Source organism: Ananas comosus, linkage group 3 (genome assembly GCF_001540865.1).
Source record: "Ananas comosus cultivar F153 linkage group 3, ASM154086v1, whole genome shotgun sequence".
Lineage (NCBI taxonomy): Eukaryota > Viridiplantae > Streptophyta > Magnoliopsida > Poales > Bromeliaceae > Ananas > Ananas comosus.
In genome coordinates, this window is record NC_033623.1 from 9,750,535 (window position 1) to 9,763,606 (window position 13,072).

A 13,072-nucleotide genomic window follows, 5' to 3' on the forward strand; every position below is an offset into this window, starting at 1 on the left:
GGCCTCCTTCCACCTCAGGCACCCTCTCCCGCCGACCCCGGCCACCCCTGAGCGTCGCCGGAGCCGCCGGAAGAGCTGCAGCCAACCGGGTCTGCCCTGAACCGAGCCGGGCCGAGCTCGGGTCACGGGCCTTGGGACCGCATCTCCCCTGCGGCCAAGCCTCCCTGTCGACCCCGGCGACCTCCAGCAACCCGGCGCGTGCGTCCCCGGCTGTCCCCGCGCCTCGCCGGCTGCCGCCAAGGTCTCCCGCCGCCGCTCGGGGTCTGTGCGGGCCGACCTTGGAGCCGCGCCACTTCAGAGGGCTGCCGTTGTCCTCTGAGGTGAGCACCACCTCCCCCTTGGTCTCCGGCACCGGATCCTTGCCGCCCTGACCTTCCCCGGTCGCCGCCTCGCCGCCGGCAAGCTCCAACCCGAGAGGAAGTCGGTGGGCTCGATCTCCGCCGCCGCGCCACCGGCTGCTGCCCACCGCCGGCCAGCACCTTCCCCGGACCTCCCCGACCTGCTGCTCCCATCACCGGCCGGAGTTCCCGCCGTCCGATCGCCGGCGGCCATCCCTAGCTCCCACAGCTCCGGTGAGTAGCCATTTATAGTTCCAGCACTGTTGTTTTGCGTTCCGGTCACTTGTCCGGTGATCCGAGGACTCCCTGGCACCTCGGGAGGTGAGCCCGGTGATCGTGGGCTCGTGCTGAACACGATGCTCACCTCCATTTAGATTAACGGTGCCCTGGTTAATGGGTAGTGTGCGATCTTCGCGCTGTGCGCACTGATTCGCTGAGGTTCGCGTCGCTCGTGCGCGCGTGGTTGCTGCCGGCAGTGCTCCGAAAGGTGAGCACGGCCTCAGGCATACCGAAACCTTGCAGCAAGTGCGATGGCAACCTCCGTAGATCCCTGGTTTGCTGGTACGACCTGTTAGAGCCATGAAATCACATAAAATAATGTGATTTCATGGGCCATTAAGGATCCGTTTGCGTTTCGCTTTGTTGTGGCTGCTGTTGGCAGCAGGTAAAGGCTTAAGATAACCTCTGGACTGATCGTCCAAGGCCCCAAGCCTTTGCGGAAATCTATCGGGCATTTCCGGAGCGTTTTTCGGCGAAATCCGCCGATAGAACGCGCGTTCGACTCGGAATTCTTACGACGGTGCCTCGTGGTTGACTGTAACGTCGCTGAGCCTTGTTGGCTGGTCACCCGTGTCGTCTCGAAGGTTCAGAAACGACGGGTGAGCGACGGTGGAGTTCCGGTACGGTTTTCGGGACTTCCGGCTGATTCGGAAGTTGCATTTGAGAAACCGATTTCAGTGGGGTTATGATTTTGGGATTTGTGTGAGATTGGTCGTGTTATTGTGTTCGTGGGTTAGACTCTAACCCGGTGGACCCTTCGTAGGTCCGGTCGCTTCGTCTCCGCCGTAGCGAGACCATTTCAGCTTTATACAGGTGGGTACTTCGATCCGAAGTCGGTACAGTGGTGCACGCTCGGTGATATCTCTTCTATCCCTGTTCTTCTATTGCTATTTTCGTATTATATATTGAGCTTGCATCCCCGTTGTTTCTATCATACTCTACTCATATGTTTCTATGCTTAGTATCATGTGTAGGAGTAGAGTAGTTTATCCCTATGTGATACTGGTGACCTGATTGGTCGGTTCTCGTACTTCGTTCGGTGACTTGATTGGTCGGTTCTTGTACTTCGTTTCGGTGACCTATTTGATCGGTGCTTTTATCTTATATCTGTTGACCTGGTTGATCGGTTGTTGCACTATGTATTGGGTTGGTCTATTTCTTGACTTCTGTCGTTCGATGACCTTTGAGGTCGGTGTACCCTGAGGGGTAGGATTGTCGGCTGGTGCTGACGGTAGTTCTGGACTATATCGAATACACTCATGTGACATATCGGTCGGTTCTTGTGTTCGTACTTTTAGTTGACATCGAGCAGTATCTACATACTATCTTTATTTACCCTGCCTAGTTGTTCTATGTGTAGTATCCTGTATAGGGGTAGAGTAGATGGCATTCGTATATACTATACTTGTGACCTGGTTGGTCGGTTCTCCTGTTTGCATCGGTGACCTGTTTGGTTGTTCGTTACTTTCCGTATATTGACCTCTCTTGGTCGGTTCACGTTGTTACTTGATGACCTACACGGTCGGTATGCCCAGAGGGGCAGTGATTGTCGGCTGATTGCCGACGGTTGGCTATTGATCATATCCGCATTGATCGCCACAGCTCGAGTGCATTTCACGTACACCAGCGGGTTGATCCCCCGCAGGAGGGTGTTCTTTTCCGGAAAAGTGGTCGTACATCCGACCCGTGAGCCCAGCGGTGTTCTCTTTGTGCTAGGGTTACATGCCAGGTGTGAGCAGATAGTGGCTTTTGCCTGAGGTCCTTAGACCGACACGGCGGTTTAGATTGGGTACTTTTGGGACTTCTCGTCCGGTTGACGCATATAGCTATAGTAGCGGTTGTTGCATATGTACTTCTAGATCTTTCTTTACAGTTGTCTTTCTACTATAGTATTGATATCCTTGTACGTTGCAGTTGTACATTACAGTAGCGGTAGTTGTGTTTTCATATATATATATTTCATTCGTTCATTATCGTTGCTACAGTATTTTACTTACCCATACTGTTGTTTATCTCTTCCTGATCCGGTGAGTACTCCTCGCCTTCTTCGGCTTGCGGTACCCACTGGGAGGGGAGACATGTTTACATGTTCTCACCTCCCCCACTATTTTTCAGGTACTGCAGACGTTGAGTTTTGGGACGAGACGTGAGGTACGTTAGTAGCGGTCGATAGAGCTTCCGACCCAGGTTATCGGTTTAGTTTTATCCCTACTATTCTGTTGTTGTAGCTTAGTCAGTTTATATGGTTCAGTATTTTTTTTTATTACATTGGAATATATGGACTTTCATGAACGTATTAAAAGGATTTCTGGATTTGGTAAAATAAAAGGTTTTCTACCCCTCGTGGTAGCTTCTATAAAAGATAAAAGTTTTCGTGTACGAAACAGTTTTCAAAAGATTTTTCATGGACTTCTGTGTAAACATCGAATGTAAAACTACGGTGTGAATGGTGAATGTATGAATGTATAGCTATCTGTATATTCATTTGATTGTGGTTGTATACTGTTCGTACTTTTGTACTTGTGTGACGCCGTGCAAGTACAGGGGAGACTCTGTCCGTGTGAACAGTGGATTTCCTGTATTTGTGGCGGATCTGGCATACTCTGGGGTCAGGTTTTCAAAAAAAAAAAAAAAAATTCAAACGCTTTTCCGCCGTGTTTCAAACAAAAAGGGGACCCCGGGGCGTGACAAAATTAATGATTAAGATGAATTCCTAATTTTGTTAAACATATTAAATATGTTAAATTTAAATATTTACCAACATTACAAATGTTTTTAAATAGTCATACAAAATTAATATCTAAAGTAGAACAATTCTAAATTTTTTTTAACTTATTAAATACATTTAAATTATAAATATTTTAACCTACATTCAAAATTTTTTAAATAAATGATACAAAATTAATGTCTCTATAGGAATTTAAAAGTTTCTTTGACATATTAAAATGTTGAATTAAAATATTTACCAACATTACAATTTTTTAGGACCTCAATTAAAAGTTTCTTTAAATGTTGTATTGTTTAATTACCAAACTAACCTTGAATAAAATAATCCTTTTACCTGCTAAGTACTAAAATTACATTTTTACCCTCTATTAATCAACGGTTAAGATCTTTTTTATTTTTTTTAAAAAAAAGTACCGAATCATTTCTCAAATCATAATTGTTCCCCTTGAATATCGGGAATCCTTGTGCAACTCCATTAGCGCTGTTAAACGCAATCAACACCTTCTCCTCTCGAAATCCATGCTCTGATACCCTTGTTACGGCAGTGGGCCACCAACAAATACATTCTCTATACTTGTTATGGTATATAGAGATATCTACAAAAAGTAAAATAGAAAAGATAAGGAAGGAAAAAGACAAATCAAAGAATTTGGTACGTTGTCTTGAAAGCAAAACAAAACTAACAATATTGAAGAAAATAACTCATCATCGTATGCAACTTTCGGCGAGCGCTAATTAATTATGGCGACGTACTCTCGGCTTCATTAACAAAATAATTCTGGCCTACCTATTTATAACTAATTATATAGAATCTTACTCTGATTCTATTTCATTTTAACCATAATCTAAATAACCGAATACAATAATGGATAATATCAAATAATCTAATCCTAATCTCATTAACATTATCTTTAACAGCAACTAGTTATCTAGCCAGTACTCATGCATTCGGAAGATTTTCTCTTATGATGGTACTTGAGGAGCTTGTCCTTATAAGGTTTTGGCAATAATGATCTACTAAAACAATCTATTTTATCTGCAACATGAAATATTATCACTTAGAAAATAACTCAATATTTGATTATATTTCTCGTCTACTAAATTCTTCAAGCATTTGAATAAAATTAAAGAGATATACTGATTAAGATATTTATGCATCATATATGAAGTATTTTTTAATGTGCAACTTATAACTCTTTGGTTCCTTGCACTAACTTCTAATTTTCAACACTTACCTACTAATAAACAATTGCTAATTACAAAAGTAAGCTCACATATCGTTTCTCTTTTGAAAATGGTTGTCGAGTTATGATCAAGTTTTGTAAATTATTACTTACGCTATACGATACTTATGAGTTAAACCGGTCTTCTTGTAAATTATTTTAACCATTTAATAGAGATCTCCAATATGTCAACATATCATTAATACATTCTATATATTGGTATGGTATTATTATTAGTTTTTGAAGTGATTAATAACCACTATGAGGGGCCGATCTAATGGTTGAATAAAGTTTTTGGTCACGCATTTTGCCTGCTCCTAGATGAGCCTCCTACATCTATCTTCTTTTTTCTGCGCCTTTTCTCCTCTTCTCACGCTTGGTTAAGAGGTGCAAATTTCAATGAATTTGTTATTGTTTCACTCAAAACACGCATGAAGCTCTCCATGTGCAACACTATTCGATGTTTGGTTCGAAACTATTTTTTTTAAGCATATATTATCAAAGAGATAAATAGTTATAGAGATGCTCCTATATATACATCATTTTTAATGTCACCCTTTACCCAGCATTAATATACTTTATTAATCCAACAGTATAAAATATTTGAAATCACCAGTGGTACCAGCTGTGCACTCATCAATATTGGTCAATTAGTATCAATCTCTTTTTTGAGAAATAGGTAATAAGCTACCTGCTTCATTCATTAAGCAAAATGAACTAAGCGTACAAAATGGAAGCAGCCAGGGCCTCCGAAAGAACAGGCAAAAAAGGATGAAATAAAATTGAAAGGCAGAAAGAAAACAAAAAAAACGAAAAGAGGAAGGGTGTTAATAGGGAGAGAAGGGATACTAATTACTACTACAATTAGTATCAATCTCAAGAGTAATTTTATCCATATATATAGCTCTACAAATTACCCACCTTTCTTTGGTATTGTTAGAAATAGTTGCCTACGCTCAGTGTATTGGTCATATTAATTATAATTTTTTGATTGTTAATGATAGTTAGTTAATTCGGATTCGACAAAAATTCGGTACGAATATAATACGCATAAAATTTATTTTCTAATTTTTAAATTCGTTGAAAAATTCGGCTTAAAAAATGGATTCGGTATAAAATATAAAATATTAGATAATCTATATTTAAAAATAAAAATTATAAGTTTTTTATTTATATTTTCAATAATTCGGAAATAATTCGCGAATAATTCGGCTGACCCAAAAATTCACAAATAATTTTCTTTCTTTGAAAAAAATACGTAAACGGACCGTTTAATTCTGATTTTCAATAATTTGCAAATAATTCACGAATTAACTAACTAGGTTGTTAATACAATTTATATAATAATAGATAATTAATCTATGAATGAAAAATCATAAGTTTTAAAAATATATTACTAATGGATCAAGAATCTAAAAAATCGCGGTCTAAAAATAGGCATTGCTTAATTTATTAAAAAATATCTAAACTTTACAATTTTTGATACGAAGACATTCTAAAATATTACAAAATATATTCAATAAACTTTTTGCCTGTTTTTACAGCGTTTGGTAAATTTTTCAAAAAATTTGACTCCGATTTGTAGAATTTGATTTTTTTTTATTTTTTAGGCCCCAAAAATAGAAACAGCTAAACCTTGCTTTCTAAAATCTGATTCCGATCTTGGATTTAAATTTTAAATTTAAATTTAGTTTCAAATTCAGATTCTTAATGTATAATTTATAATTTATAGTTAAAGTTTTTAAACTTTAAACTTAAATTTAAAATTTTAAAATTTATATTTATATTTTAAACTTAAAATTTTAAAACTCAAATTTACATTTAAATTTTAACTTTCAAAATTTTAATATAAAAATTTCAAAATTTAAATTTATATTACAAATTTTAAATTTTTAAATTTACATTTGTATATAAAATTGAAAAAATTATATATATGCAAATAGCAAAAGAAAAATTTGCTGAACGGCTTTAAAAATTACTTCAAAAAAAAAAAAAAATCTTTTTTGCAAGATTTAGCCAAATGATCTACAACTTTTAGTGGAAATGATTCTTCAAGTCAGAATCAATTCTTCATAAATCATTTTCTCAATAATTATATAGGCAAAATAGGCCCAAATTTGCATGCAATTTGATTTGATCGTTGTTCAACCAAAGCAAAGGGTAGATGACGCAGATTCAGGGGACTATGAGCTTATATGTAACTCAACCTATGATATTTTTAATCATGGATTCTACACTGCAAAATTAAGAGCTTATTATATGTAACTCAACCTATGACATTTAATCACGGATTCTACACTGCAAAATTAAGAGCTTATTATATGTAACTCAACCTATGACATTTAATCATGGATTCTACACTGCAAAATTAAGAGCTTATAGGTAACTCAGCCTATGACATTTAATCATGGAATCTTTTTCTTTTTTCTTTTTTTTTTTAAAAAAAGATAAGTAGCACGCTACCCGCTTCATTTATTTCATTTAGAACTAAACTTAGCAAGAAATGTGAATCAACTAGGTTTCGAACTTGGGACCTTGGGTACCAACTATGAAGTCCTTTGCCACTTGCTCTAATGACGGTTGGTGACATTTAATCATGGATTCTACACTGCAAAATTAATGGTGGTGAAACATGATCGATGGGTCCGAGATGGCCTGCTCCGGAGCCTACATATCCACGGATAGAACTGAGCCCAACCCAACATACAAGTATGAGTTGTGACTTAGCCCAACCTGCCAAAGAGGGAGAATTCTGAGCTGAGCATCAACTCAGATGATCAAATACTATTGCAGTTTGATATATATCTACATGATTAGGTCATCTTTCTAATAAATAAAATACGTCGCATGCTACCATTTTCTTAAAAAAAAAAAAAATTCAAAATGCATAATTCTGTACATATATACCAATTAGTAAAAATGTATTAAACTTACATAAACTATGACTTCTTTTGATCGGACTATCTAACTTTTTTAAGTTTTAATTTTGCTATATGACGTTTTAAAATATTTGAGTTTATCTTCGATTTACTTCCAAAGAATAAAAATCAAACTTCAAATTTTCAATCATAAAAAAAAAAAATTATTCCCAATATATTATTACCAAAAAAATTATTTGACAACCAGAATCCAAATCCGCAGGATTTTTGTGTTTTATATCTGTATCCGAAACTATATCCATTTAGTATCAGCTAAATGCCTAAATCCGCTATGTTTAGGTTTGGATTTAGATAAAATTTCGGGTATCTGTACCTATTAACATCCCTAGTGAGGATGTGGGCCGAAATAAGGTTGTCATTGAAATTATGGTCGGACCCAACCCAAAAAAAAACCCAACTTATAATTATTTTTTCAATTGATTTTCATGTGTGTCGACCCAGCCCATTGGTTTCCCCAGTCCAACTAATTAGTCATTAATTATTGAGTTAATTTCATTAGTATTATTTCTCAAACCCTTAATTACGTAGAAACCTCTCTAAAAGTATTAATATAAAAAATACTCCTCTAATTTAGAAAAAAGGTCATAAATATCTATCTTGACAATAATTCATCTAAAAGATAAATATAATTNGATTTAATAAATTAGTTTTATTTAGTATATGTTTAACAAGACTGTCAATCAGAAGATAAGTTTATTAAAAAAGGTCATAAATATCTATCTTGACAATAATTCATCTAAAAGATAAATATAATTCTCATTTTGCCCATCATCTATTATTAATACTTTTTTAATAAACTTATCTTCTGATTGACAGTCTTGTTAAACATATACTAAATAAAACTAATTTATTAAATCAAATTAAACTAAACAAGCACTACAACAAAAGAGATATTTAGTGGCGACTTTTTGGTGGCGACAAGCACTGTCGCCACCAATGTATTTAATATGGTGGCGACATTTATTTGTCGCCGCCGATTCATAGGAAATGGCGGCGACATTTTTTCGTCGCAGCCGATTCTTGGGAAATGGCGGCGACATTTATTTGTCGCCGCTGATTCTTAGGAAATGGTGGCGACATTTATTTGTCGCCGCCATTGCGTAGAAAATGGTGGCGACAAGGTGTCGCCGCGATATATCCTTATGAAGCGCGCCGGAACTTCCTTCTCTTTTTTTCGCCACTCACCAACCCATTCTTGCAGAATGACAATTTTACCCTCACTTATTTAACATCTATTACATAAGGCCTTGGAACTTTATTGTCTTTTAACATAAAAAAAAATTTAATAAAATTACAACTGTAAATAAAATTTTACATTCCCTATTACTCTTTCTCTCTCTCTCTCTGCAAGTTTACCCATCTTCGTCCCCTCCGCCTCGCCACTGTGGTCTTCATCGGGAGCTTCCATAGCTGCGCCGCCTCGTCCTCCAGCACCCCCACGAGCGGCTTCCAACCCCTCACCAACATCCTCCCTCGCCGTGGGCAAACGCGCGCCGCCTCGTCCTCCCCTGCGGCCAGAAGCCGCAGGTACCCGTCTTCTAGCCAAACCCGCAGGTGGAACCGCCTTTGAGGTTGACCTCAAAACCCTAATCCAACCCCTTACCAACATCCTCCCCCGTGGCCAGAAGCTCATCTTCAAAGGTGCGTGCCACAAACCCTAGATCGCTCATCCTTGATATCTTCCCGACGGCGGTGGATGCTCGCAGCTTGTTAGCTCGCAGCTTGTCACCCTGCACTCTACGCCCTTTGTTAGCTCGCAGCTTGTTTCACCCGTTGCCTCTCGGTCGCTAGTTCATGTGGATGCTTCATTGTCTCTCAGTCATCGCCGCAGCAGCCGTTGCCATCCCTATCGTAATTTTTTGAGTAATTTCTCTCTTTACTAATTAATTGTGTATTTGCCACAATGCATAGGACAAGAGTTCTTGAATGATAACATGATATTAATTGGGAGCAATTACTGGACATCTTTGATAATTTGCACTATAATTTTATTGTGTTTTGGACTTACAGATTACCAAGTAAATGGGGGAAAAAAGAAATTTTATATATTAAGAAAAATTAGATATCTAAATTTCCTGTGATTGATGTTGTAAAATTCCTGATACTTTTGCGTTCTGTTATTTGGCAATAAGGAAATAAAGGGAATGGTGAAGCAGAAGGGAGATGGATAATTTTTCTTCATGGTCTGAAATGTATTTGATATAGACAAGATTGACCTGGACAAATGAGGGGAAGTTTAATACTTAAGGGTTGTTTGCAACTAGAATAGATTGCTTGATGTATTGGTTGCTCACTATATGAAGTTCTTGCTTTATTGGATGGGAACTTACATTCATCATGTCTCTTTATCCCAGGCTTTTGGCTCGTTTACTGCTATAGTTGGAACTTCTATTGATTATATTACAAATCAGTTCTAAATTTTGGCGATAGTGAATTTGTAATTACCAAGTCTATTTACTGAACAAAGTTTTGTTAATATCCATGCTGTTGCTTCTCTGAATTTTACTTAATACTCCATTCATTTATTGAAATTAATTAGATTTTATATCTAAATTAGATAGATTTGCAGACCATTTTGCTCTGTGGTATTTTTTACCAGAATTCACTGAGTTTCCTCTTTATCCCTTCCTGCAGTGTTGTTGGACGTGCTGAAGCTGGATAGTAATTCCTTTATTTTTTCTGTAGTAGCTCTGCTCGTCCATCATATTGATAGTTTTCTTAGTTAAGTTGTCAAATTGTAAACTGTTCTTATAATTGAAGAGTTTCTAACTGCCCCTTATCTAGAACCATAGAACTATGTTGGTCTTGTGGTCACCTTGTGAGCTCTTCCATTTAAAGGTTATGTCATGAATACATTAGACAAGCACTTTGTCATTCTGATTGCTATGTCCATTCTTCATATATAATATCATCCCCAATGCTTGATTCTGGTTGTGGTTTACTGATACCATTTTAATTTTCTAACTCTTTTTTGCTTCTAGTAAAATGATTTGTTGCCTAACTTTTACTGAAGCTGCATTTAATAAGTTGTAATGGAACTACTAATCTTCCACGAGTGATAACTCCAGAGCTCTACAAATGGACGCTCTTTCCATTTTGCCAAAGCAGAGGAAATGATTTAGTTGAAGCCAGTACACTTATTGTCAGCTGGAGCCTTACTATCTCCACCAACTATTTGTTACATGTTAATTAGTACAGTATACAGGTTGGTGGCAAGTACTAGAAAAGAGGTCAAGAAACCAAGCCATATAATCATCACGTTACTTAATAAGTCACAAATTAACAATCGCTGATGCCCATTTACTTTGGGTAGGTATGCGACTAAAGTTAGGTGTAAGACATTAAGGAATAGAATAGGATATCACCAATTGAATTTGACAACCTCGTAACTAACGACAAAATTGCCTACTAACAGAGCAGCTGCCTCCTACTTTTTCTCTCCGTTCCTTTTACATTTTTTGACCACTTTTCGTTGTGCAGCAGTGATTTCATGATGTGTAATTTTGGAAAATTGTCTTCAAATTATAATAATCTATGAACTTAAATGTGCAACAAACTATTGCAAAATGAGGCGGTATTGAGGGCTTGCTCTGAATCAGAAGCACCAAAAACATCGGCGACGAGTGCTTCTGCAGTTGAAGGTCAGCACTAGCCTAGAAACTGACAATTATGTGCTTCAACAACTTCGACAAGCCTTTGGAAGTTCTAACTTTTATTACCACTTTTTTAATGTGGGCAAAAATATCTTTCTTTGTTAATTTCCCAAAATGAAAAACAACATGTTATGTTCTTGTTTTGAACGATGGAATACAGAATGATTGTTCATCATACTGATTTGACTCTTGCGTCTCTAACCTCTGTTGTTTCGTTAGCATCATGCGGTTCTCACGTAGAAATTTTTGCATGACAATTCGTGGAGAACTTCACTTCAGTACTCACTGTATATACTCAAGTAATCTAGTCTCTGAACTTGTAGAAAGTTTTCATTTCAGCCATTTGTTCCAACTTAGTTTGTTTTCGTGTCGAAGCTCCATTTTTAAGGCAGGTTAAGATTAGGATCTCAACAAACCTGAGCTCGAGCGAGTTGGGCTTTTAATTTTGATGTTAAACACTGTAATTTTTTCTATCTTTGCTTTTTTTATTTGTCCTCTTGATTTTGACTTTGATGTTAAACGCTAATGAACTCTTTGTCAAGTTGCAAAAAGTTTGTCCTTTTTATTAATAAAAAGAATTTCCAATTCAGTTCCTGTATGTTTAAATACTTATTAGGCATTCTTAATCTTTTTGATGTGAATGAATTCTAAACTATTTGAATTTGAGAGTGCTGATGAGATGTATGAAATCATCAGGGATTTTTATGAGTTGCTTATTTGCTTTATTATTCAAAATCTATTTGCATGATTTACGTTTACATTGTTTTAACTTTTATTCTTTTTCTCTTTTGTAGGTAGTGCATGATGATTCTTGGGACAAGAAAGACAATGAACTGCAAGCTCCTCTTTTTGTTTCTAAGCTGACCTTTTTTTCCGAAAAAATTTTCGGCGTGGAAAGATGCTTAAGAGAATCATTACTCCAGATCACAACTGGCACAACTTAGGAACTATTCGTTACTTATGAAAAGAGTCTCCATATAACTGGAAGCACAAGATAAATGTAGACGGTAAAGGTAAAGTTGTCTGATGGAACCCACTACAATTCCATTAGCTCTGTTCAATGACTTGTCCTAACTATAAGTGGCGATTCAAGGTGCAGCGTTGTTTGATGATGCATTTTTTAAGTAGAAAAATGCAGGAATAATAGTTATTATTTGGATTAAGTTTCATAATTTAGAATTTTTAGGTTACCCTGCTTGAGGTACTTTCCATTTTTTGTATTTGTGCAATACTGTTGTCAAGTAACTAGGCTTCTGAATTAATCTTGAATGTTGCTTATAGTGGAAAAGATGGTAAGCTTGTCACTTTTCTGTTGCAGGTTTAATTGTTGGAGGACTTGCTAATTTTTCTTTATTTTTATTTGCAGATTTATAAGAGGTGGTGGCGAGAAAAATTTTGGCAGTATTTTGACGATGTATTGAATCAAGTTTAAGTAAACTTGACATATTTTGAAAACTTTACATTTGATAGCATGTAGAAATGACAAAAACACTATTATTGTGTTTTGTTTTTTGGTTGTGTTGGGTGTATTAGGTGACAATGCAATGATACTCTAACATTTAAAGTTTGATTCAGTCTTTTTTATTTGCCTTATATGATTATTTATGCACTTTTTTACATTTAAAGTTTGATTCAGTCTTACTTATTTGTGTGGATTAATTTTATGATTAAATACTTATAGAGATTCAATTAGATTTAATATATATTGGTTCTAAGGTGTTTGAGCCATAGTGTTTGGGTTTAATTTTGTTCTGAGAGGATTAAATTGAAATTAAATGTTAAAATTTAAGAATGAGAAATTATTTTAATTATAGATTATTTTTAGCAATTTATATTAAATCAATAATATCTATTACTATCAATTATTTTTTCTCAAAAAATAATTTTCGATCAGAAAAATAGTGGCGACAATA

General features: G+C 36.6%; 1 long non-coding RNA gene across 1 annotated transcript; it reads left to right on the forward strand.

The window, feature by feature from the left end:
- On the forward strand, nt 8,839–12,519 carry LOC109707257. Its single transcript, XR_002215449.1, has 3 exons — nt 8,839–9,369; nt 10,141–11,147; nt 11,954–12,519. It is a non-coding gene; the product is annotated as an uncharacterized LOC109707257 (long non-coding RNA).